Source organism: Lygodium microphyllum, chromosome 24 (genome assembly GCF_053477565.2).
Source record: "Lygodium microphyllum isolate KBCC chromosome 24, Lygodium_microphyllum_v1.1.10, whole genome shotgun sequence".
Classification (NCBI taxonomy): domain Eukaryota; kingdom Viridiplantae; phylum Streptophyta; class Polypodiopsida; order Schizaeales; family Lygodiaceae; genus Lygodium; species Lygodium microphyllum.
The window spans coordinates 123,980,017-124,003,697 of record NC_141158.1 but is presented as its reverse complement, the minus strand read 5'-3'; the positions used below and the strand labels follow the sequence as shown (position 1 = coordinate 124,003,697).

At 46.4% G+C, this 23,681-nt stretch overlaps 1 protein-coding gene across 7 annotated transcripts in view; it reads left to right on the top strand.

Moving 5' to 3' along the window:
• Nucleotides 1–23,681, top strand: part of LOC148015611 (calcineurin B-like protein 3) — a 101,356-nt gene that overhangs the window by 71,431 nt on the left and 6,244 nt on the right. The window lies entirely within an intron of this gene.

Below are 23,681 nucleotides of genomic sequence, written 5' to 3'. Positions count from 1 at the left end.
CTGAGCGTATGTATGCTCAAATGTAGTATGTAATCATGGGATCAGAGGAATTTTTGTGGAAAGAAACTTACGTGGCCAGTATTGGCCAGACCTGCAAAGGAAGGAGCCGTTTTAGCTTTGCACAGAAACTTGACTTGCAGAAACTACTCATAGAGATCTTGTTAGTTTCAACTTCAGTCTCCTATGCTGGTTTATCTGCTTCGAGAATGCTGTTATATACTTGTTAGGTTCGGATTTGCTGGCTACTGTAAAGATTCTATGCATGCATTGTTGGCTTGTCTTAGTATTCTAGTCATAAATTTGTCAATAAATGTCTTGCTTGCTTGAGTTTTGTTACCATGTTTCCGACCACGTTACCACAGCACAGAGGAGCGGAAACTGGGAATAAGGAAAAAGAGCAAAAAAGGCGCAAGAGCAAAAAAGGCGCCTTGACTGGCAATCGATCCCTAAAAAATTCAAATATTCGGACACGACTCTCGAGAGGCTTCGGTGTTGGGCCACGGCAATAAAAGAGGAAAAGGCGCACCATTAAAATATGGGAGCGCTCCCAAATCTGTGTAAAAGAGCGCCAGGCTCGCTCCTGTGCAAAGTGTATGCATTAGTGGGAATAGGGTAAATTAGAATGGTGGGAAATGGGAAAGAGGGCCTAGGCTACGGCTGGCCATGTAAAAAAGGAAAAGGGGATGACCGTCTGAAAGGGATTCAGGGTTTTGTATATAAAGTTGAAAAATGAATGAGAAGCTCATTCTTTGGTGTGTGGCAAAAGGAGTCCTCTTCTTCTTCTCTTCTTCTCTCCTTCTTGCTTGTGTGTGCTTTTGAGGGAGGGAGTGTGAGAGTGTGAGGGAGTGAGTGTATGTGAGGGTGAGGGATCAAGAGGGTGAAGCTCTTCACCACCTCCTCTCCTCTTCTTCTCTTCTCTTCCCTTCTCTTCTCTTGCGCGCGTGGCTATGGAGGATGGAGCTTGGAGATGGAGGAGGCTTAAGGATGCTTGCGTTAGCATCAAGGATCGTGGAGCTACCGGAGTGCAAGAGAGAGGAGGGTACTCGATCGAGCATTAAGGTAAGCTCACTACACTCGTAGGATCGACGGTGCGTCGGCTAGGTGAGAGAGAGCCATTAGAACTCGCTTGAAACGCTTGAAAGAATAAGCGGTCTGTGGGTCTTGGCGGTTGAGCGAAAGCTCCCACATTTTGGTTCCGTTGTGCCGGGACCAACGGATTCAAGCTTGACCACTTACGCGTCTCACATCGAGCATCGAAGTAGGGTATTCATCCCCGAAACGGAGCTTGAGATAGGTAGGAAGTTGGGTGTTTTTAATCTTCGGAACAAGTAAGTATTTTGGACATTTTGGTTGTTTGATAATTGGAAAGCATGGAGAATCTATTCGAGTTTTTTGCCTTCGATTTTTGTTGCATTTAGCGTAGGTTAGAGCTAGGAGATCGAACCGGAAAAGGGTAGGGTTCATTGTTTCGAAACAGGGAAAAAAACAGAGAAAAAGTCATGCAAATGCGCAAAATGCTTGCTAGTGAGGACTAAGATCGACAAGAGAGGGATCAGGGGTGTCAACGCCACAGCTGGGAGGGCATATAAGAACTGGGAGGCCAAAAGAGAACTCATTTGTGCCATTTTAGTGTGAGAGAAAGAGAGAGAGAGAGAGAGCTAGAAAGCCCCAAGCCATGTGATTCGATCGCAGCACCGACGCACTCACCGATCCATTCAGGTATATGAATCCCTCCCTCAAACCCCCTAGATGGTATCTGGAGGTGTGTGCTTGTAATGGTTGAGTAAATCATAAGAACCGGGCAAGATCGGCATCGTGCTGTTTCCGTCGCGCCGTTTTCGGCCCGTCCGAGCTATTGCTTCTGGGCTGAGGCCTAGAATCGGCCTTCGGTTCCTTGCCATTCGGCCACTCGGCCGAAACCCTAGTCGGCACTCGGACCATTCGAGTGAACCCGTACGAGTGACCCTCCTCGGACCGTCCGAGCCAGAACTTTTTGACCACGTGGCACATTCAGCCTTGTGCCATTTGGCCCGTCCGAGCGACCCGTCCGAATTCCAAAATCAAAACTCGGCCACACTTGGGATTCGACCCTCGGCCAACTGCGGTCCGACCTATCTGAATTAGCTTGTCCGAATCGGCCAAACCGGCCATTCGGTCCATCTGAGTAAAAATCGTCCGAGCTAGATTTGGAGATTCGGCCCTTGACCCCATGCCATTCGGCCCGTCCGAGTGACCCACTCGGACCTTGTAATTCGGGCGAATGCAGCTTTTTGTCAAAGTTGTCAGAAATTTGACCTGATCGGCAAACGTGCATTAGCGCAACTTGTCGAAACCCTTCGGGCATTCAGAACTTTATTTTGGCACTTGGGATAAGAGAAATTGTAGTATACAGCCGCTTAGCGGTGGGCGGTAGACAGTTGAGGGATCCACGGACTAGAATGCAAGCCGTTGAACTACGAAGACTTAATCGATTAGAAGTGAATAAGGAAACAAACAAGGAACCCTAAACCCTGACTAAACGACCGGAAAATGGATCTACAAGCCTATTAGGCCAGAAACGAGCGAGAGTGAGTGGGGCGCCGAGGAATTGCTTGCTACACTCACATTGAATTTTGCACTTGAAGTACACTTAAGAAAACTGAAAACCTGATTGGGCACAAGTGCACGAGGAACGACACACTCATCGAGTGGCGGTAAATTAAGAATTGTATTTAGTAATTAAGGGAACTCACTCAGATAAATCGCTCAAGGAATCCACCAATAGGAGAGGACCTAGGACGTAGATAGACACGTAAAGCGTAGAAGAGAACCAAGCGAGGAGCGGCAACAACAAGGACCTATCACGACTAGTTAACCTGATTGACAGCGCAGCGAGGCACAATAATTCGACCATGATGAAGGAAGGCTCAGACCATCGGTTTACCGAGGAGCTCGATGTGAGCACATTCCTAGATGCTATACAGCAGATGGTGAGTAGTTGCGACGCGCATGTCCGGTACGAGCACCGTGGCAGAACGGCAGATGCAATCATTGCAAACCTAGAGGAGGAGAGAAGGCTAGCCCGCAAGGCATTGCAAGGCATAGCCGAGTATAATAGGGATCAACAAGACAGGAGCCTGAGGCAAAGCATGGAGCTGCATGAGGTGCAGCGAGTGCTAAACTTGGCTGGCCGAAACCGTACGGATCAGGAAAGAGCACTAAAGGGAGACTTGACGCTGAGCGAGCTCCTCATGAAACGGCTGCTCGATAACACTGCAGTAGAGCAGAATACCACTGCACTAGCGACGTCGCTGCTTCTAGGGTTAGGGGTAAACCAGGGCTCAAAGAGCCAAGCCAAAATACTGATTGCCGCCAAGCAACTCGACAAGCACCAGCCACATGACGATCCGTACAGCTTTGTCGAGCAGTTTGAGCAAGTTTGCGAATCCAATGGCCTCAACGACCAGACTCAACGTTCGCAAGCATTCGAACTTTGCTTAAGCGATAAGGGTAGGACGGTATACAAGCGTGGATGCCATAGAACGAGCCAACTTCAATAACCTCAAGGATCTCTTCGTCAAGAGGTTTGGCGAGCCTGGATACTCTGACAACCTACTAGTATGCTTGATGAACGTCAAACAGGAGGGCATCCGCGACTATGTGACCCACGTGAGAAGCCTCTTTAAAAGAATCCCCTTAGGCGAGCGAGCGACTGACAGGGCAGTATCGACTGTATTCATTAGCGGAATTCGAGATGAGGAGTTATATAAGGCACTGGCAGGCAACTCAAGCTTGCAGCAAGACGTGGTGGCGAGGGTTTTTGAGGAAGCCATTAGAGTCGATGACCAGCTGAAAGAGCGGATCTCCAGGAGCTCAAATCTAGAAGAAACCAACCCGCGGAGTCTAGAGAGAACGCAAGCCTCTAGTGAGCGGTCGAACCCATCACCCCAAGATAAGGGGAAAGCCATCGAGACAGACCAAGGCGTGGCGGAGGTTAAGATGGAATTAACCAAGATACAGGACATGCTGAGACGACCAACTCGCCCGCACATCCAGTGCGTGTACTGTGGAGGAAACCACTTGCCGGTCGAGTGTCAAGACCCTAGATCAAGACCTTGCACCAACTGCGGAAGGTTCGGCCACGATGCTGCACAATGCAGACTACCAAGAAGGTTTCCATACTCGCAACCCTACGGCCAGCCTTATCTAGCTAACAGGCGGTAGCCATTCTTCGGAAGGAGAGCCCCATTGGCTCTACCCGCGCCTAACGATATGAAACCCGCCGTCCCTAGAATGGACATAAATCCCCCTGGCATTCCTTGACCGCCTGGTCCTTATGTGACCCACCCACCAAGCGACGCTCCAGTTCATTACGTGGAGGAGCCAAATGATGAAGAGACCTACATATACCCTTACGTCTCGCATGACGACGAGGGTAATGTGGTCCTCATGGATTATCGACCTGTGCCGGTGATGGCGTTGGGAAGAGGACGGGGTAGAGGCCTAGGAGGGCAACCACAGGATCCAGTCACTTGTTGGACTTGCGGACACCCCGGTCATGTCTCATCACGTTGTCCTGAAAGAGAGCATCAAAACAGGGACAAGGCTGATCAAAGGTGCGCAGAGTGTGGAATCACCCATCTTTTCGTTGATTGCCCAAAGTAGAAGCTGTCCTCTAGCGCAGCTAATTTGCCATCAGTTCCATTAGGGCTGTTTGGTGTCGAGAACCCCGATGGGGAGGCCACACCTATTCCCTTACGAGTTATGACCCGAGCCCAAACCAAGCAGGCCGGCATCTCTCTGCCAGGACCTAGCAACCTGGATGCAGCCTCAATAGGGAAGAAAAGCCGCAGGCGGAAAAAGAAGAGATCAGACGCTAAGGTCGCATTGAAGACTGAGAGTGCTACGACTTTAACTGCTGGGAAGAAAGTCTCAGACGCAAAGGCAGAGACTTCAGTCCTTAAGACAGCCGAAAAGGGAAGCACTAAGATAGGGGAATACTCGCACCCCAAGTGACAATTGGAGGCCATAGAAAAGGTGAAGGAATGGGTGAGGGAGGCTCAACAACATCTCAAAGATGCGGAACCCATCACGGAGGACGAGATCGATGATCTCTCCAGCATAAGCACACCAATGTCACCGCCTCAACCTAAGTCGGCCGAGGCTACTATGCCACAAACAGTGCCACTAGGACCAAGCCTAGACGCAACAAAGTTGCAGATCAGCCGCGGCCGTTGGTCCGGACAGTCTAGGTTAAAGGAGGGACGAGTATTTAGCAATCTCCTGACCACACTAGTGACCACCCCTGTAACATTTGGCCTGGGAGATCTGCTTAAGCAGCACCTGCCCTATGGCAAGACCTTAGGTAGTGGGTTGAGGGCTCACAAGAGCAGGTCACGGTAGACCCTCTAGACCAGGATGCAGAAACACAATTGCCCAGCCTCACGCTGCACTCTGTACCTAAATCTTTGCACGTCAACGCCTTTTGGGAAGGCTCTGAGATGCTCGCAGTCCTGCCGGTCCTAGCCATGGGTGACGCAACAAGGAAGGGAATCGTAGACACGGGAGCCGGGGTTAGTGTGCTTAGCCACGCGGTGCTGCAAACTTGGGGAAACCCGCCTGTTGAAGCTGCTAGGTTTAACGTCACGCTAGCAAACGGTACGAGAGTTAAACCATTCGGGGTCCTGAAAAATTGGCCAGTGAAGATCACAGGAGTCCAGTTCTCCGTTGACTTTATAGTCATGAAGGGAGTGGACTATGATGTCCTATTAGGCCGACCCTGGATGCGCAACGCTAGAGTCATCGAAGATTGGGGTCACGGCTTGATCTTCCTTGGCAATAGAACTAACGCCGTACGAATAGAAATGGACACTTGGAAGACCTCACCAGTCGACCTGGACGCCATCTCTGCTATGCTCAAAGGGAACACTCAGGTCAGGAAGCCCTATGAGTCCTTGACCAAGTATATCCCATACCCAGACGATGAGCGGGATTGGATGCACGTTCTCGCTACAATTGACCTGCTGTTCTCTGACCAGGAGGCATATGAGCAAGCCATCAAAACGGTCGGCAAGGCAAACGGAACACTTCCTACGCCACTCTACATGATGGCAGCAAGCCCCCATGGAGGGCCTGAGCCTGTTACCTTCCAAGTGTCTTTCAACAAAAGGAAACTACAGGGAATACTGGAGTACTTAACGGACCGGCTTCCAGGCAACTCAGCCGCCAACTTCAAGCCGCTACAGGACCTCGTGGAGGAGTCCGAGTGGAAGTGGACCAGGGTGCATGAGCTGAACCTCAAGTATAACTGGGCCTTGGTCCCCGACCAACGAGAAGAGATAGAGCAAGCCTTGGGAGACGATGAGCAGTCGAGTGATAAAGATTCCAGTGATGAATACGAAGACTGCCAATCCTTCGGTGATGAAAGTGAGGGTGAAGTGGATACCATAGAGTATGACACTGAAGGACGAGAAATTGAGCATATACGGGTAGATGCCAAGCCGCAGAAAAAACAGGCCATGAGAATGGACCAAGGAGTCATGTGTATGAAATGTGATTGTGATTGGTTGGAATGCATAGGAGCCGTAGACCTTGAGTAAGCCGGCCTAGCCCAACCAAGAACGACATCAATGCTTAGAACCGAATCGCCATCTGAACTGCGGCTACCAGGGGAGACCACCTCTTCTAGTGAAAATGGAGGGATTAACTCTGAATCGGAAGTTACTTCTGATAGTGACCCAGAAATCCCTAGGCCACCCATGACCAGACGCACAAAGGGGGACTTACCTGTCTACCTGAGGCGCAGACGGTTGCGGCAGGATGAGGCAAAGTGTCCCAAGGATGCACGATCGGAGGAACAAAGGAAGCCGCAAGACCTCCCTAAATGCTTCACTAAATTCAAAAAAGGGGATAGGGTAGTGGTTCTGCTAGGTGCCAAGCGCCAAGGGCAAACGAGCGAACCAATTGAAGGGCCAGCCAAGGTCAAGGAGGTAAACCTAGCCCTGGAAAGGGAAGTACCCCGACCGGTGTTCATTGCCGAGGACTTGATTGCTGAAGAAGAGTTCAGTCTTGTCGCTCTTTTGCGGGAATACATAGACGTATTTGCTTGGTCCTTAGATGAGCTACGAGGGGTAGATCCGAGTGTTGTGACTCACAACATACCCATGACGTCGGATGCAACGCCGGTCAAGCAGCGACTGTACCCCATGAATCCAAAGCACGCTCATGGTGTCAAGGAGGAAATCGACAAGCTGATCAGAGCTGGATTCATTTACGAAATTGAGCACACAGACTGGGTGTCACCCATAGTCATTGTGATGAAGAAAAACGGCAAGATTCGAGTGTGCGTCAATTACAAGAAGGTGAACGCTGCTACAAAGAGAGACAACTACCCCTTGCCGTACACTGAGCACATGCTTGAGAGAGTGGCAAGTAAGGAAGTCTACAGTTTCCTGGATGGCTTCTCGGGGTACAACCAGGTGCAAGTGCATCCTGCAGACAGGCACAAGACCGCCTTTGCCACTGAGTGGGGCGTCTTTGCGTACGTAGTCATGCCCTTTGGGCTAACCAATGCCCCCGCCACCTTTCAACGCCTTATGTGCACCATATTCAAGGACATGCTTCGTAAGGAGTTGGAGGTCTTTGTTGATGACCTGTGTGTCCATTCGACCTGGATTGAACATCTAGACAAACTCCGCACGGTCTTTGAACGGTGTCGCTTATATCGCCTCTCCTTGAACCCCTTGAAATGTCAGTTTTGGGTGAAGCACGGATGTATCTTAGGACACGTAGTGTCGAAGAACGGCATTGCCACGGACTTCTCGAAGGTCAGGGTTATCGTTGACCTTCCACCCCCAAGTAATTACAAGGGAGTTTAATGCTTCTTAGGTCACACAGGAGATTATCGGCGGTTTGTATTGAACTACGCGCCGATCGCTAGGCCATTGTACAAGCTACTAATCGTCTTCGAGTGGACCGAAGCATGCCAACGGGCGTACGAACAATTGAAAAAGGCTCTAACGACGGCACCGATTCTACGAGCCCGGGACTGGACCACTACCTTCCACGTACACATTGACGCCTCTAAGTTTGCCGTAGTAGTGTTTTGCCAACCGGGTGAGTATAACTTGGACTACTTGGTGAGCTTCGCTAGCAGGCAACTCACTGAGACGGAGATGAATTATTCAACAACAGAAAGGGAGGGACTAGCCATGGTGTTTGCCGTGAAGAAATTCCGGCACTATCTACTGGCCACACCTTTCATTTTCTTCGTGGACCATCAAGCCCTGCTCTACTTGGTAAACAAACCTTGTGCTATAGGACGCATAGCTCGATGGCTCCTCCTGCTCCTAGAGTTCGATTTCTCCGTGGTGGTACGAAAGGGAAAACAGTATTACATGGCTGATCACATGTCTCGTATACCCACAGGAGAAGCAGTTGGACAAGGCATCATTGACGAGTTACTTGACGCCCACTTATTCCACCTGTCCAGAGAGAGACCTATTTAAGGCTGATTTGACGCCATACTGGGCAGATGACATAGTCCAAGTGCTCGAGCACGGACTACCTGAGCGACCAATAGAAAATGCACGACTTAGGTGCTTGATATTGAAGCTCCAGCCCTATTAGCTGATTGCAGGCCAACTCTATAGGTTGGGGCAAGACGGATTGCTTCGAAGGTGTGTGTGTGAACATGAGATGCATGATGTGCTCTCAGAAGCGCACAGCGGCATTGCAGGTGGACGCTTTAGCGGAGACACGACAGCATGGAAGGTACTGCAGTCTCAACTATAGTGGCCCACACTTTTCCGTGACGCCAAGCGATTTATCAAGCATTGTGATGAGTGCCAGCGGGCAAATGTTCTGATTTGTAAGGATCAAATGGAGTTAACCCCAATTATTGCTCGCCAACCCTTTGAAAAATGGGGAATTGACTTCATAGGACCAATAAGCCCCGCAGCGCAGTACTCGCAAGCCAAGTACATCGTAGTGGCCACGGATTACCTCACGAAATGGGCAGAGGCAAGAGCAACATGAAAAAACGACGCTAGAACGACTGCCAAGTTCTTATGAGAGCAAGTGATCTCGCGCTTCGGTTGCCCCATCGAACTGGTTAGCGACCAAGGCACACACTTTATCAACGAAGTGATAGCACATCTCCTATCCACCTTTCTTATCATCCATCGCAAATCCTTGTCATGCTACCCTCAGGCTAATGGCCAGGCAGAATCGACTAACAAAATTTTTATTAACATCCCGACTAAGGTGGTCTTAGCCTCGAGAAGCGACTGGGACAACAAGTTGATGGCAGCCTTGTGGGCCTACCGCACAGCTTAGAAAACAACCATCAGTCAAACCCCCTTTAGGCTGACCTATGGCACTGAAGCAATTCTATCGGTAGAATTCTTTGTCCCTAGCCTTAGAATAGTACTCCAAGAACGATGGGAAGGGAAGAAAGCATGGACGCAACGCATGACCAAGGTGGAATGCCTGTCAGAGACTCGTCTCCTAGCCACCCACGCGCTCATTTGCGAGAAGGCTCGACGAAAGATGTGGTTTGACAAGCATGTCAAGCAGCGAGACTTCGAATAAGGAGATCTTGTTCTACTATACTTAGTGAAAGGACACAAACAGAAGATGTTCCGAGGACTAGGCCCTTTTAGGGTACGCATGATTGGTAGAACCGGGAATGTTGAGCTGGAGACACTTGACGGTGAAGGAGTAGGCTTTTTTAACGGCAGCCGCGTGAAGTAGTACTATCCTCCTTCCTATCCATTACATGAGCCACCCATGCTAGAAGCCCCATTGAACGTTCGAATGGCAACTGTAACTGACCTTACGGATCAGGACGAGGAAGCAGTGGCACCGGCGTATCTACGAATCACAGTCACAGCAGGCGCGGTGTATTCTTTCAACGCCTTGATTGATGAAGGGGCCGACTACAACATCTTGACGCATGACCATTGGACACGCATTGGTCAACCGACGCTACAGCCCACTAATGCCAACCTTACCCCGTTTGGGGGTGCTGCCTATTCACTCCTAGGGAAGTGCAAGGCACTTGTTTCCATCGAGATTGAAAGTTTACTAGCCTTCTTCCATGTGTTGCCTAACACTAAAGAAGCCGGTAATGTGTCACTATTGGGTCGCACCTTTAAGAAGCTTACGCACTGTAATGTGGATTACAACCTAAACCGCATTCATCTTGGTATCGGCAGTACCCGTATAGTAACGACTTTTAGCAAGGGCTGTTATGATTTCTCCACCATCACGACGCCATCGGTAGAAACCCCTAGGACCACGCCCCAGACCCAGTCTAAACGGGAGAAACCTGTGGCTTCGTGCCACGCACTCGACCCCAGGCCCAAATCCACCAAGAATGCTCACAAGGCCAAGGAGCCCAGACTTATGTGGGTGCCAAAACGGCAGGAACTGCATTCGGGTACACCACCCAAACGGGACCCTAACCGCCAGAAACATCAGCCGTTCTGGCCTAGGAGGCAGTATAGACGCTATTGCCATAGACAAACAACCATGCTGCGATGGATTCGTAAGGATATCTTGCGGACACAAGGATACTACGAAGGCAACCCCTGGATTTGGGTGCCTAAAAATGGCCGGCTAAAAAGCTCATCTACAAGTGATATCGCCCTAGAAAGGAAGGCTTGCACACGGGGTAACCAGCACATAATCAGCACGCCATTGCCAGCAACGGCTAGTAAGCCTCAACTCATCTATCGACCAAAGCAAACGACACAAGCCTTAAACCTGCTTAATCCAGAGGGCTTAAAAAGCCCTATGACTGCTCACTCAGAACCCAGCCCAACCCCCAGGCCCCCAGAGATTCTTGCAGCACCTCAATGTGCTTCTGCGTACAAAGCCCAACCTGTGACACTGCAGAAGGAGTCACCACTGTCCAGTCCAGTTGCACCATCCCCACCAGCAGGTCTTAGACCCTCGTACGCGGTCCGACCTTTCCTCTCCTTGGCTAACGACCTTACCGCGACCTCTGGGGATAACTTAATAACCTGCATCAAGATGTTGGATGACACTTTCACCACATTCGTTAGAAGCTATGAGAGGCTAGACCTAGGCTTGCTTGACAGAACCCTTGCTTCTCAGGTTCGTGCATTACCGTGCACATGGGAGGAATACGAACTTATAACTACTAAATCCCCCAAGATCGCTGCAGAACTCATAGCTAACGATGAAATCTCAAAGAAGCAAGCCGAGCTCAGTGTAATGAAAGCAATCAACCATGGAATGAAATCTAACTGAAATTGAAAATTAACTAAGTTACAACAAAGAATTAACAAATCTATTGCACCAAGACATCCTCATCATGTATTAATGGTTGGGGATTCAAGAATACATGACGGCCATGGCTGAGTGCTTCATAGGCTAAGAAGAAGCTAACTCCAAGAAAATGGTAAAGCCAAGATTATTGAATGATCAAAAGATGTCTTGCCTTTGGCCTCTAGTCCCTTTTATTCTAACCCTCTTCCAAACTTAAGGGCTGTTCACACATGTACACATAGGCTAGGGCTAAATTTACAAAGGCTGGAATTAATCCAAGGTGCAAATATTAATGTTGTATTTTCCTTCATGACAAACCATCCCGTCCTGAAGATGGTTTTGTCCTCAAAACCAAGAAGTAATGGACTAAATCCAAGTCAAGGATGATAGTAATCATGCCCATTCATCTTCCCAATGATAAGAAAGCACTGTCCATGAAAAGAAGACCTTTTTGCATGCCAAACTGTGAGAAAACTGGCTGCTGTCCAAACAGGGCTGATTCACTAAAACTGCCATAACTTTTGATATATTGGTTCAAATAAGGTGTATGAGGTGTAGAAACGAAGTATACACTCCCAAGCATCACCCCATAACATCAGAATCAAATTTTGATGAAGTTAGGACAGTTTTATTATCTGCAGAAATTTCATACAGCAAGCTGTCTCTGCACAGTCACTGCATACTACATCATATATCATCCTGTAATAACCAAGGAAAGTTACTGACATAAGTGGATGGTTGCCAAGAAGACTCTTCAATGGGCAAATTCTTCCACTTAACGAGATACTCAATGAGAGTACGATTTCTGAGAACTTTCTCTCTCTTTCCAATAATGCTTTCAGGTTCATATATGATCAGTCCTGTCTCATCCAATGGTGGTAACTCTTCCAATACTTGTACATCAGGCCCAACATACTTCTTCAGCTGTGAAATATGGAATACATCATGTATTCTAGTGGAAGATGGTAGCTGAAGTTTATAAGCAAGCTCTCCAATTTTGTCCAAAATCAAGTATGGCCCATAAAACCTATGAGCAAGCTTGTTGTTCCCACCCTTTAATGAAGCATAATGCGTCTTGGGCACTTTGAGAAATACCCAATCTCCAACCTTGAAGTCTAAATGTCTTCTTTTCTCATCAGCGTAGACCTTCATTACGTCTTGTGTTTTGCTTATGCTGTCCTTGCATTGCCTCATGAGCAACTCCATTCTTTCCAACTCTTCCTTTGCTTGTGGGTTGATGTCTTCATGGAATAAAACTGATGGAAGTTGGACTTTATACCCATAAAGAGCTTCAAACGGAGACATCCCAATGCTCATGTGATGCGTGTTATTATAGCAAAATTCAGCAAGGTGGATCCAACGATCCCATGAAGCTTGTGTGTCATGACAATAATGCCTAAGGTACACTTCCACCCAATGATTAACTCTCTCCGTTTGCCCATCAGTCTGAGGGTGATAGGCCATGCTAGGAGTGAGGAAAGTACCCATAGAGGAGAATAGACTTTTCCAGAAGTTGCCCATAAATTTCGAATCACGGTCTGATACTATTCTCATAGGCATACCATGTAGTTTGAACACACCTTCCATAAATTGCTCGGTGACTTGCCTTGCTGAATATTGGACTTTAGTTGGGATAAAGTGGGCTGATTTGGTCAATCTATCAACTACCACATAGATACTTTTCCATCCATGACTGGTAGTAGGCAATCCCGTTATGAAATCCATGGAAATATCTGTCCATTTACCCGTAGGTATGGGTAAAGGCTGAAGTAAGCCAGTTGGTAATAGAGTGGAATCCTTATTCTACTGACACTCCAAGCACTGAGATACATACTCTTTAACGTCTTTCCATAGACCTTTCCAATAGAAGCTTTGATGAACTCTATCAAACGTCTTGAAAAGGCCCAAGTGACCAGCCATTGGCGATGAATGCATCTCTTGAAGCACCTTCAGCTTGAATTTACTGCTGGGAATCAAGTACACTTTACCCTTAAACCATAAGAGGCCATTATGCACTTTAAAATTAGGAAATTCAGCACCACATTCTTGTTGTAATTTCTGTAAAATATGGGCAGCATGCTCATCAAGCACATATTCCTCTTGAATGTCTTCAATCCAATCCTTATAGATGGTAGACATAGTAGATAGACTGCATGCCCACATTCTTGATAACGCATCAGCCACCACATTATCCTTGCCAGCCATGTATGATATTTCAAAATCATATGATTGCAAAGTGGCCAACCATCTCTTTTGCTTGGGAGAAAGATTGGGCTGCGAGAGAAAATATCTCAAGACCCTATGATCGCTTTTGACTTTGAAGTGTGTCCCATAGAGGTAGTGGTGCCATTTCTTGATTGCATGTAAGATAGCAAGCATCTCCTGCTCATAAACATGCATCTCTCTCTCTTTGTCATCAAATTTTCTGCTCTCAAATGCAATGACACCATGCTCCTGTACCAAAATTGCTCCCAAACCTCTACCACTGGCATCTGCATAAATGGTAAAAGTCTTGGAGAAGTCAGGGCAAACTAGTATGGGTGCTGAAACAAGCAATTCTTTCAGCTCATTAAAGCTCTTGTCAGCGATCTCATCCCAAAAGGCCTCCTTTTTCAGCCGATCGGTAAGAGGAGCTGCAACATGAGCATAGTTCTTCATAAACCGTCGGTAAAAGGATGACAAACCAAGGAAACCTCTTAATGAAGTGGCATTGGTTGGTGTAGGCCATTCTTTGACGCACTGAACCTTCTTAGGATACACTTTGATTCCATCTTCTCCCACTATATGACCCAAGTACTCCACTTCCTTTGTCATAAAAGAGCATTTAGTGGCCTTGGCAAACAGTTTGTGTATCCTCAATATGTCAAAGACCTCTTTTACATGCTGCAAATGGTCTTCTTTATTCTTGCTATAGATCAAAATGTCATCAAAGAATACCAAAACTGTTTTAAAGAGCAATGGCTGAAGTATCTTATTCATGAGAGACTGGAATGTGGCTGGAGCATTTGATAACCCAAAAAGCATAACCATAAACTGATAAAGACCCCTCTCCGTCCTGAAGGCTGTTTTGAATTCATCCCCTTCCTTCATGCGTATTTGATGATATCCCGATCTCAAGTCAATTTTGGAGAACACCTTGGCATCCTTCAATTCATCTAAGAGATCATCTATTCTAGGTATTGGATACCTATTCTTGATAGTGACCTTGTTGAGATCGCGGTAATCAATGCACATTCGAAAGGAGCCATCTTTCTTCTTCACAAGAAGGACTGGAGAAGCAAAAGGTGATTGGCTTGCCTTAATGAGACCCATTTCCAAAAGCTCTTTGACTTGGCGTTCTACCTCTTCTCTTTCCACTTTGGAGAGGCGATATGGTGGTTTGTTGATGGGCTTTGTATTGGGCAGCAAGTCAATGGGATGATCTACTTCTCTTTTGGGAGGAAGAGAGGTAGGTGGTTGAAAAATATCATCATATTCTTTCAGCAAATTACAAAGACATGGGTCCATATTGTTGGTAGGAGAAGAGGGCTGATCCTCTTCAATCTCGGAAAGAAGAATGGTGAACATACATGCCTTTGCATTTATCTCTTTCTTAACTTTCTTGGGGCTGATCATCTCCATTCTTTTCTTTTCAGCTCCATGTAGTGTTACTTATTGTCCACACCATTTAAACTCCATTTCCATGTTGTTGAGATCCATGGTAAATCTGCCCAAAGATTTCAGCCATTTGTAGCCAAGTATTATAGCAATGGGACCCATTTCTAATGCAATTAGGCTCACTGATGTAGTGCACAATGGGGAAAGGGTGATAGGTACATTTGGACAGCATTGATTGCTCATCTCAAAATTTCTATTTGCCACTTGGATTTTGAGTGATGTAGGCATTTCATGCATATTCAATTTCAGCCCATTGAGTGACTTAGCATTAATGAAGCTATGTGTACTTCCCGTATCTATGAGTATATGAGCGGTCATTCCCTTGATTTGACCTTTAAGGCGTAGGGTATTATCCCCTCTTGAACCACTCCATGCATCACTTGATATGGCACATAGCAATGGATGTAAATCGGTCCATGAATCATCCAAATAATGACCACCCGGGTCGAAAGGAAACCCATCCATCGGATCATAGAACTCATCATGGCCATTCTCTTCATTTTCATGCGCCTCTTCTTGAGTTGTTGTGACATCAAGCTGAGCCAAGCTTCCTTCAATAGATTCAACATCGGAATCATCCTCGATGATCATGCTAATCTTCATATTTTTGGCCTTGCATTTGGACTTATGATCGGGTGACCATTTCTCTCCACATTTGTAGCATAGACCTTTAGCATACATATCTTTGAGCTTGTCATTCGATACATGTTTGCCTTGAGTAGGGGCTGAAGTTTTGGCATTTATATCAGTCCTCTTTCCATCAAATCTATTTTCAGCATTAGGTCTGAAATTACTGCTTTGTTTTGACCCAAACACAGTAGGAAAAGTGGGTATCTTGCTGTAGGTATTGCTGAAAGTATTTGATGGCTTCCCAATATGCTGAAAATCAGTTTTAGCATGCCCATAATGGCTTGATGTCCTTGGGAACTGCGTAGGCTAAAAAGAATGCCCTGTTTTTGGCTGAAAACCCTTGTATTTCTGCCCATAACGTTCAGCCAATTGAATGGCAGCTTGTAGGGATGTAGGATTCATGGCTCCAACTTCAGAAGAAAGAATAGGTTCCAAACCAAATATGTATTTATTCAACTTGGCACTATCGGAAACCCCATGAACATACATCGAGAGGTTCAAAAACTGATTTGAGTACTCTCTAACCGAGAGACCACGTTGCTTAAGTGCATACCACTTTTTCTCTAATCGCTCTTTTTCAATAGGAGAAACAAAGACTTCAATCATAGCATTTTTCAATGCATCCCAAGACAAGAAGTCATGTCCCATCCTCGCCATATATCTCCACCAAGTGTGAGGGTAGCCTTCTAGATGAAGGGCTGCAAATTTTACTTTGGCATTCTCGGGCCTTGGGTAAAGGGAAAAATACATCTCTAACTTGTCAAACCACTCCTCCAACTCCGTGGGTGAAGGGTTCTCTCCCTTAAAGTTTGAGATAATTATTTTTTCCTTGGACTCTCTCTCGTATTGAGGAGGTTGTCCATTAGTGTGCTGCTGCCCACTATGGTGTTGTGGCCCAAAAGAATTGCCAAAAGGTCCTTGCCTAGGATATTCATTATTTCCATGCCCTTGTGCATAAGGAGTTTGCTGTCCATAATGCATACCATGACTTTGTGGCTGGAAACAATGTCCTTGAGGCTGAAAGTATGTGTTGCTCACATTGGGAGGTTGTCCATGCATAGGTGAGTTGAAAGGTGGTTGCTGCCCATTATTTTGCTGATTCCAACCATGATTTAACATGGGACTTGGCCTATTGGGCTGCACTTGAGTAGAGAAATTATGTTGTGGCTGTCCAAAAGCATTTGGGGCTGAATTCACATGTCCATGTGGCTGCCCATACGAGTTTGGGGCTGAATTAACATGCCCTTGCTTATAGCCACCAACATTTGCTTGAGGGTAAAATTGCTTGTAGAAAGAGTTGCACCCATGGATGTCTTCATCATGCTTTGAGTTTGTTTGCACTCTTTCTTGAAGATCCTGCCCATGTGGCTGAAAGTGACCCTTTTGTTGATGGAATTGTGGCTGAAGTGAAGTGGGATGAACAAAATCCTTAGCTTTAGATGATTCTCCAACTTCAAATTGACCTACCACCTTAGGAGTAGGTGGTTTAGGTGGTTCTTCAGCCCTATGAGGATGTGGGATATTAAGACCAGCTGTAGGCAACATTTTCTCACCAAGAAGTGCTACAAGCTTGTCAATACCCAACCTCATACCCTCGAAATTTGATTTCATATCCTTTATGTCATTTGACAATTGTTGAAAACTGTTTGAATTCATTGAGATATGAGACGTCTCTATGGGTTGATTGGTAGGGGAGTGGGTGGAACTTGCATCGACCTCATCGTTCTCATAATGCATTCGGTAAATGGCATCTTGAGAAGTGTCATGTTCACCCCTTTCCTGTTGATGTTCATCCCTTTCCTGTTGATATTCCTTCAATTCTTCATTGATAGTATCCAAAACAGGGTCTCTCTTCTTATTCCTAGCCATGGGTTGATTTCTGTCCTGAATTTCCTGCAGTAGAAGAACTTGATTATCTTCACTTCTAGAGCTCCAAATTACGAGGTCTTTGGCTCTGTTCAAAGCTTGAAGAGCCCTCTATCCAACGATCTATCAAGTGTAGAAAATGGATGAGTACATAAATTTCTGTAAGGGATTTTCTGTTGCTGTCTGAAAATTCCTGCAGGCAGTGAATACCCTGTTCTAGTCAATTAATGGCTTGTACCATCAATACCAAGCATGTATCGACTTCATAACCCTGTAGGAGAGTCTCATACGTCTGCCCATACTGAAAATGACCTCTGTAACCAGTAAAATGGCTGTCTAACTCAATGTAGACTGCAATCTTTAATGAGGGTATGTATACATACTCTGTTCCAAACTTTAATGCTGAACCATAGTGTCTTTACTATAGGATGCATACATTTTACTGTAGCCATATGTCTTCATACATTTGCCATACATTCATGAGTACCATACATTTGCCAATATCTCAAGAACTCACTGCCCATAACTCATGCTGTAGGCTGATTTCAAGTGCCTTTGAGATTTGTACCTGTACCTAAACTTGAAAATACGTGGGATCCGAGACCCGAGGGGTTTGCAAAGTTCCCTCTCGGGCCGGGTTGCGCTCCCCTTCAGGGTCCTCGTCGGTAGGGGAGGGTCACCTCTCTTTTGTCCTACCGACTCGGCCGGCATCCACTTTTCCTCGTGGGCAAGTACATGGCAAGTGAATTCTAGCTCTAAAAATCAGTATGATATGCATGGAATAGGAATGAAATACAATTTCCTTTCATTTGCCCTTTTCATGATATGCAAGATTGGAATTGAAAAGGCTGAAATGTAAATGAGAAATGGAGAGGTATTTACCTCAGCAGTGACTCACTGCTTACAAAGCTTTTCTCACTTACCAATTGGGTAATGATTTTCTTATGATCAAGAGGCAAAATAGGCAATCAATTTCATGTCAGGGTTAGGCAATAAAGATTGAGTAATGAAGCTCAAGAAATTACTGATTTCAGTGAATGAAAGTAGATGGGTAATGCTCATTCTTTAAGGAAAAGTTTGAGACATTTAGAGATGGCCATTTCAGTAAATTGAAGAGGTTTAATAAAGACAATGACTGACATAACCTATAGGCTTCATGTAATGCATTAAGCTATGAATGAAAGCTTCATTAATCCTCTTATTTCTCTTCAACAATTGGAAATGAGATCAGCAATTGGATGTAAAGAGAAATTAAGAGTGATTAGAGTACCTCATTTGATTGATTGGAGAAGAGTATTGTTGATGGAATGACCTTCGATCCATAATGCTTGACATAGGTGAGTTGAGCTTGATAATCCTTCTAAAATCAGTCCAAGAGATCTTCAATTTTCAAGAATAATCCCTTCCTTGATAAGCTTCAGCTTCATTAATCCCATGAAAGCTCCATGACTCCATGAATGCTCCAAATGAGGGTTGATGAAGACCAATTACCTTCTCTACTTGAAGTAGGTTGCAATAGGTAATAGAGAGGCCTTCAATGTGTTCAAGAGATCCCGAAATTTGAGAGGGAATGCCAAAATTTAATGGCATGAAAGCTTCATGCTGTCCATTGAACACCTAGACCTCCATTGGCTTCAATCTCCTTCAATGTCAGTCAATGTTGATGGATTCTTGAGGGAAAATGGTTGAGGAAGCTTCAGAGGTGCTTTGCCCACAAAAGCCCCATGAATTGCTTTAAAAATTTCAGGAATCTTTAATGCTGTCCCAAACTGTTATACATAGAGTTTGCAATCTCCATATCCAAGCTCCATCAAAGCTTCAAGCTTCAAGATCAATCATTGTTGGTAGTAGGATGTATGTAGAAGCCTCAGGGAGTTTAATAGAGCAAAAACCCTTTGATCTTGATGAAGAAATTTAAGAAATTCGAGTGCTGTCCAAAACTGTCATAAAACTCCATACCTAAGATTTGAGAAAGCTCCCACCTTCCAAAAGGAGTGAAAGATCAAGTAGAAGATGATGTATACTCATAGTTGCACTTCATTTGATCATCCCATGAAGAGTACAAGCTCTGATTGCCTCACGTTTGCTGATCAAGAAGGGGGGGGGGGGGGGCTGTAAAAACAGCGCAAACTGCTGCTGTACATCCTCTTACATCACGTGATGAAAACGTGGTGGATATGAAGCATGTAGGTACTCAATAGGTAGCTTAAGACCCATACTACACTCTTACATAAGCCATTTGAGCATTAGAGGTCGTGGGAAGAAGATCTGAGAAGAAATGTCCATGGCAGTTTGTATGGCAGCTTGAAGGAATGAGGAAAGAGAAGAAGAAACCCTTCCTTCTCAAAAGTAACCACAGTCAAAGTGTCCTGTAACCATTAGTTTGTCCACTTACCCCAATTTTTGGCTCAGATCTTGATCACGTCCTGCTATTTTGGCTGGAGCCCTCCATTTCTTCCATTATTAATGCCAAGAATCACCATCTTCATCCCTGTTTGTAGCAGACTTTCACATGTAACTCCGGTTTGACGCCTTCATGTCCTGTCAAGTCCTGTCACTCAAATTCCTAACTATGGTTTGCTCTCTCTAGCCTAGGAAACTGAATCTAGTACTTGAAAATAACTTCTGCAAGGATCTAAGCTATGGCTTCGATACCAATGTAATGAAAGCAATCAACCATGGAATGAAATCTAACTGAAATTGAAAATTAACTAAGCTACAACAAAGAATTAACAAATCTATTGCACCAAGACATCCTCATTATGTATTAATGGTTGGGGATTCAAGAATACATGACGGCCATGGCTGAGTGCTTCATAGGCTAAGAAGAAGCTAACTCCAAGAAAATGGTAAAGCCAAGATTATTGAATGATCAAAAGATGTCTTGCCTTTGGTCTCTAGTCTCTTTTATTCTAACCCTCTTCCAAACTTAAGGGCTGTTCACACATGTATACATAGGCTAGGGCTAAATTTACAAAGGGCTGGAATTAATCCAAGGTGCAAATATTAATGTTGTATTTTCCTTTATGACACTCAGACGCCTAGTCACTTCATATCGAAAGCCTCCCCGCTTTGTTCCTGAACACGAGATGCACGAGCTCATGGAGATGGCAAGCTCGCCCTCCACGTTCTTACAGCAATGGTTTGCTCTGCGAATCCAATGGGAGAAAAAAGGTTGCCGAATAATGACCAATGCTAAGCAACGCAGGGCAATTAAAACCAGGGCAATTAAAACCATTGAGTACGACCCCACTTATGTGGCACCCATCTCATTTAGGGTTTTGGCCATCACCTGCAATCAGCAATTGGACGACCATGTGCTCGCCCACCCCTATATTGACCAATTCCTCACCAAAGAGGAATTACATGTCGCCAACCGCCTTAATACTGGGGATCTCTTTCATGATGTCTTGACCTACATCTCCCAGGTCTCTATCCAACCGGCTGCTCTCGATTGTCATGCGCAAATGGAATACAACCCACGATTCTACACGTGGCTTCTTCACACGCAAATTCCTACCCCAATAGCACCAACGCCACCCTTTAACTCCCAATCCTAGGAAGGATTCTTCTATCAGCCGGAAGAAAGGTGGTATGTACGTGGGAAACCCGGTAAAAAGAAAAGTGGGAAATACGGTGGAAGGAATTAGATAGGAAATGAATAAAAATGAGGTATGGTAAAGTAAAAGTAGTGAAAGACATAAGCATTAGTATGAGAAAAATGGCTTCCAAAAATTCAGTTAAGAGTTTAAAAACAGCAAAGTGCTATATGGAAAACACTAACGGAAGTTATGAATTGTGGCAGGAGCAGAAAATGTCGCAGCAAGACCGCGCCCATCGACTCCCATTCACTGACGAGGAAAGAGAGCTATATTGCATCCGATTGCAAAACCGCGCCTTCGGCCAGCTGAAGTTCTGAACCATCCACAACATCGGAGATGTGGTGGCGAAGGAGGAGGCAGCCAGAAGGGTGGTGGAACAGTGCAACCTGTCAAAATATATTGAAAAATTATCGCAGGAGCTTGATCACTTCAAATGCGTGGAATTCTTCAGGACATACAATTCGTACCAAGAAGCGGGCACTGTAACAGAAGGCCGAGGAGAGGGCGCAAAGAAGGTACCGGTCCGACTGGACCCATTCCTGGTGGAAAAAGCTCTGGGATTGGCACTTAGGATAGAAAGGCGGCAAAAAAGGGATGTTTACGCCTTGCTAAAAATGAAGAAGGAAGAGGTACTTACAAACGACGGCATAAGCATCCAAGACATCCCCAACACTGACGCCATGCTGCAGGCCAAGTTGGTGCACGTGCTCTTCTCCAGCCAACGATACAACTCCTTAATGCATCGGATTAGTGTGCCCATGCTGGAGAATGTAGCGGCCCACACTCTAGATGAGGTGGATTGGAATGGCTACGTGCGGAAGACTATTCGATCAAGTGGCCAAAGCACTAGCCCCGGAAAGTGCACCAACAGGAGATTCTCCTGCTTCTTAGGTGACGGAAAGGAAGAAAGCCTCCTCCAAGGCCTCTTTCATCAGCTACGGAGGAGTCTTAACTGCACTAATTCAGAAGGCAGTAAAGGCAGCACAAGAGCCGGAGGAGGGAGAAGGAGAAACGCCGGAGAAGTCGCTCCCTCGACAGGACAAAGACAGGTCCACCGATAGAACAGAAACAGAAGAAGGGGAATGACCAACTAGTAAGAGGGCAATCAGGTCAACGAAGAAAAAGGCGGCGCAGGGGAAGAAAAAGGGTGATGAAGGCAGGAAGAAAGAAAGAGAGGACTTGGAAAGGGCAAAGAAGGAATCCCTGAAAGAAGCAAAAGAGAGAGAGAGGATGAAAAAGCAGGAGCAGAGGGAAAGTGAGGAGTTGCAGAAAGCCAAGGAGGCATCCAAACAAGAAGCTGAAGCAGAGAAAAGGAGGGAAAAAGAACAAAAAGGGAAAAAGCAGGAGCAGAAGAAAAGGCAGGAGGAAAGGAAGAGGAAAGTGGAGGAAGAAGAGGAGGAGTTGCGAAGGAAAGAGGAGGAGGACCTGGCGGAGGCCACACGACGGTCCATCGAACAGCAGTGCCGAGCGGACGAACTAAGGAACCTAAGCCCATGCAGAGAGAAGGGGCCTGGATCCAGCACACAGGTGCTAGAATTCGTGCCACCCCCAGTCTCCGAAGGCAAAGGCAAGGCTCTGCTTCATCCGATCCCTACCCTCCTGGTATCTCCCGCGGAATTCACCACTGTCACCCCCACCATCCCCACCAGCGCAGATGTGTCGAATTTTGTGGCGTGGATGCAGTATTTTATCAACAAAGAAATGGGCCAGGGACGGAGCACGGAAACTATGGCCACATGACAGAAAAGGCCAGCCGCAGATGCAGAGTCCAGACAGGAACCCAAAAAGCAAAAAGTCGAAGCCTCCACCTCGCCTATTCACGCAACGATGATGCCACCGGCTAATTACGACGAATACGTCGCCGAGCTACTCTTCTAGTTGGAGAGAGCGAAGGAGGAACGCAAAACAGCCGTGGCTGAGTTGGCAGCCGAGAAGGAAACCATGGCCGCCTTCCAGTTGGACAAGACAAGAATGGTAGCCTTGCAACAGCATGAAATTGCAGAGCTGAAACAGGAACTGAAGGCTAGGGATGAGAGGGAGGAACATTGGAGGCAGTTACTCGAGAATGAGAAGCAAGAGTTAGTAAACATGCAAAGAGGGCACAAGCTTCTCATAGGGCAGTACCAGGAGCTTGCTGCAAAAGCTGCTAAGGTGGATGCACTCAGGGAGGAGCTGAGTGCTAGGGACGAAGAAAGGCAACGAGGCATGGAGGAGCAGGAGGAGGAGCTCAAGCGCCTAACAGATCAGTTGACCTCTGAACGACAAGAATAAGAGAGGCTGGTCAGGGAACTAGAGGATTATGGACAGAAAATCATGATGTTGACCTTGAGACAAGGGGAAGGTCTGGAAGTGATGAACAAGAGGGCAGAGGAGTGGGCCGCGCATAACGAGAGAAGGGTAAAGACACTGGCGCGCCGCCTTGCTTTAACAGAAAAAGAGAAAATCATTGCGGAGAGCAAGGCAGAGGCAGCCCAAGTGGCCTTCAGCGCTCAACAAAAGATCTTCCTCGACACCATCTTGGACGCCACCCACACAGTACAAGGAGAGTCGCTGGAAGCAGTACAGAGGAAGCTTGGCATGGCGAGAAGAGCTCTACATGCTGGACTACAGATGCCACCACTGCCGGCGGAGGTGAGGCTGAGTCTGGAGGAA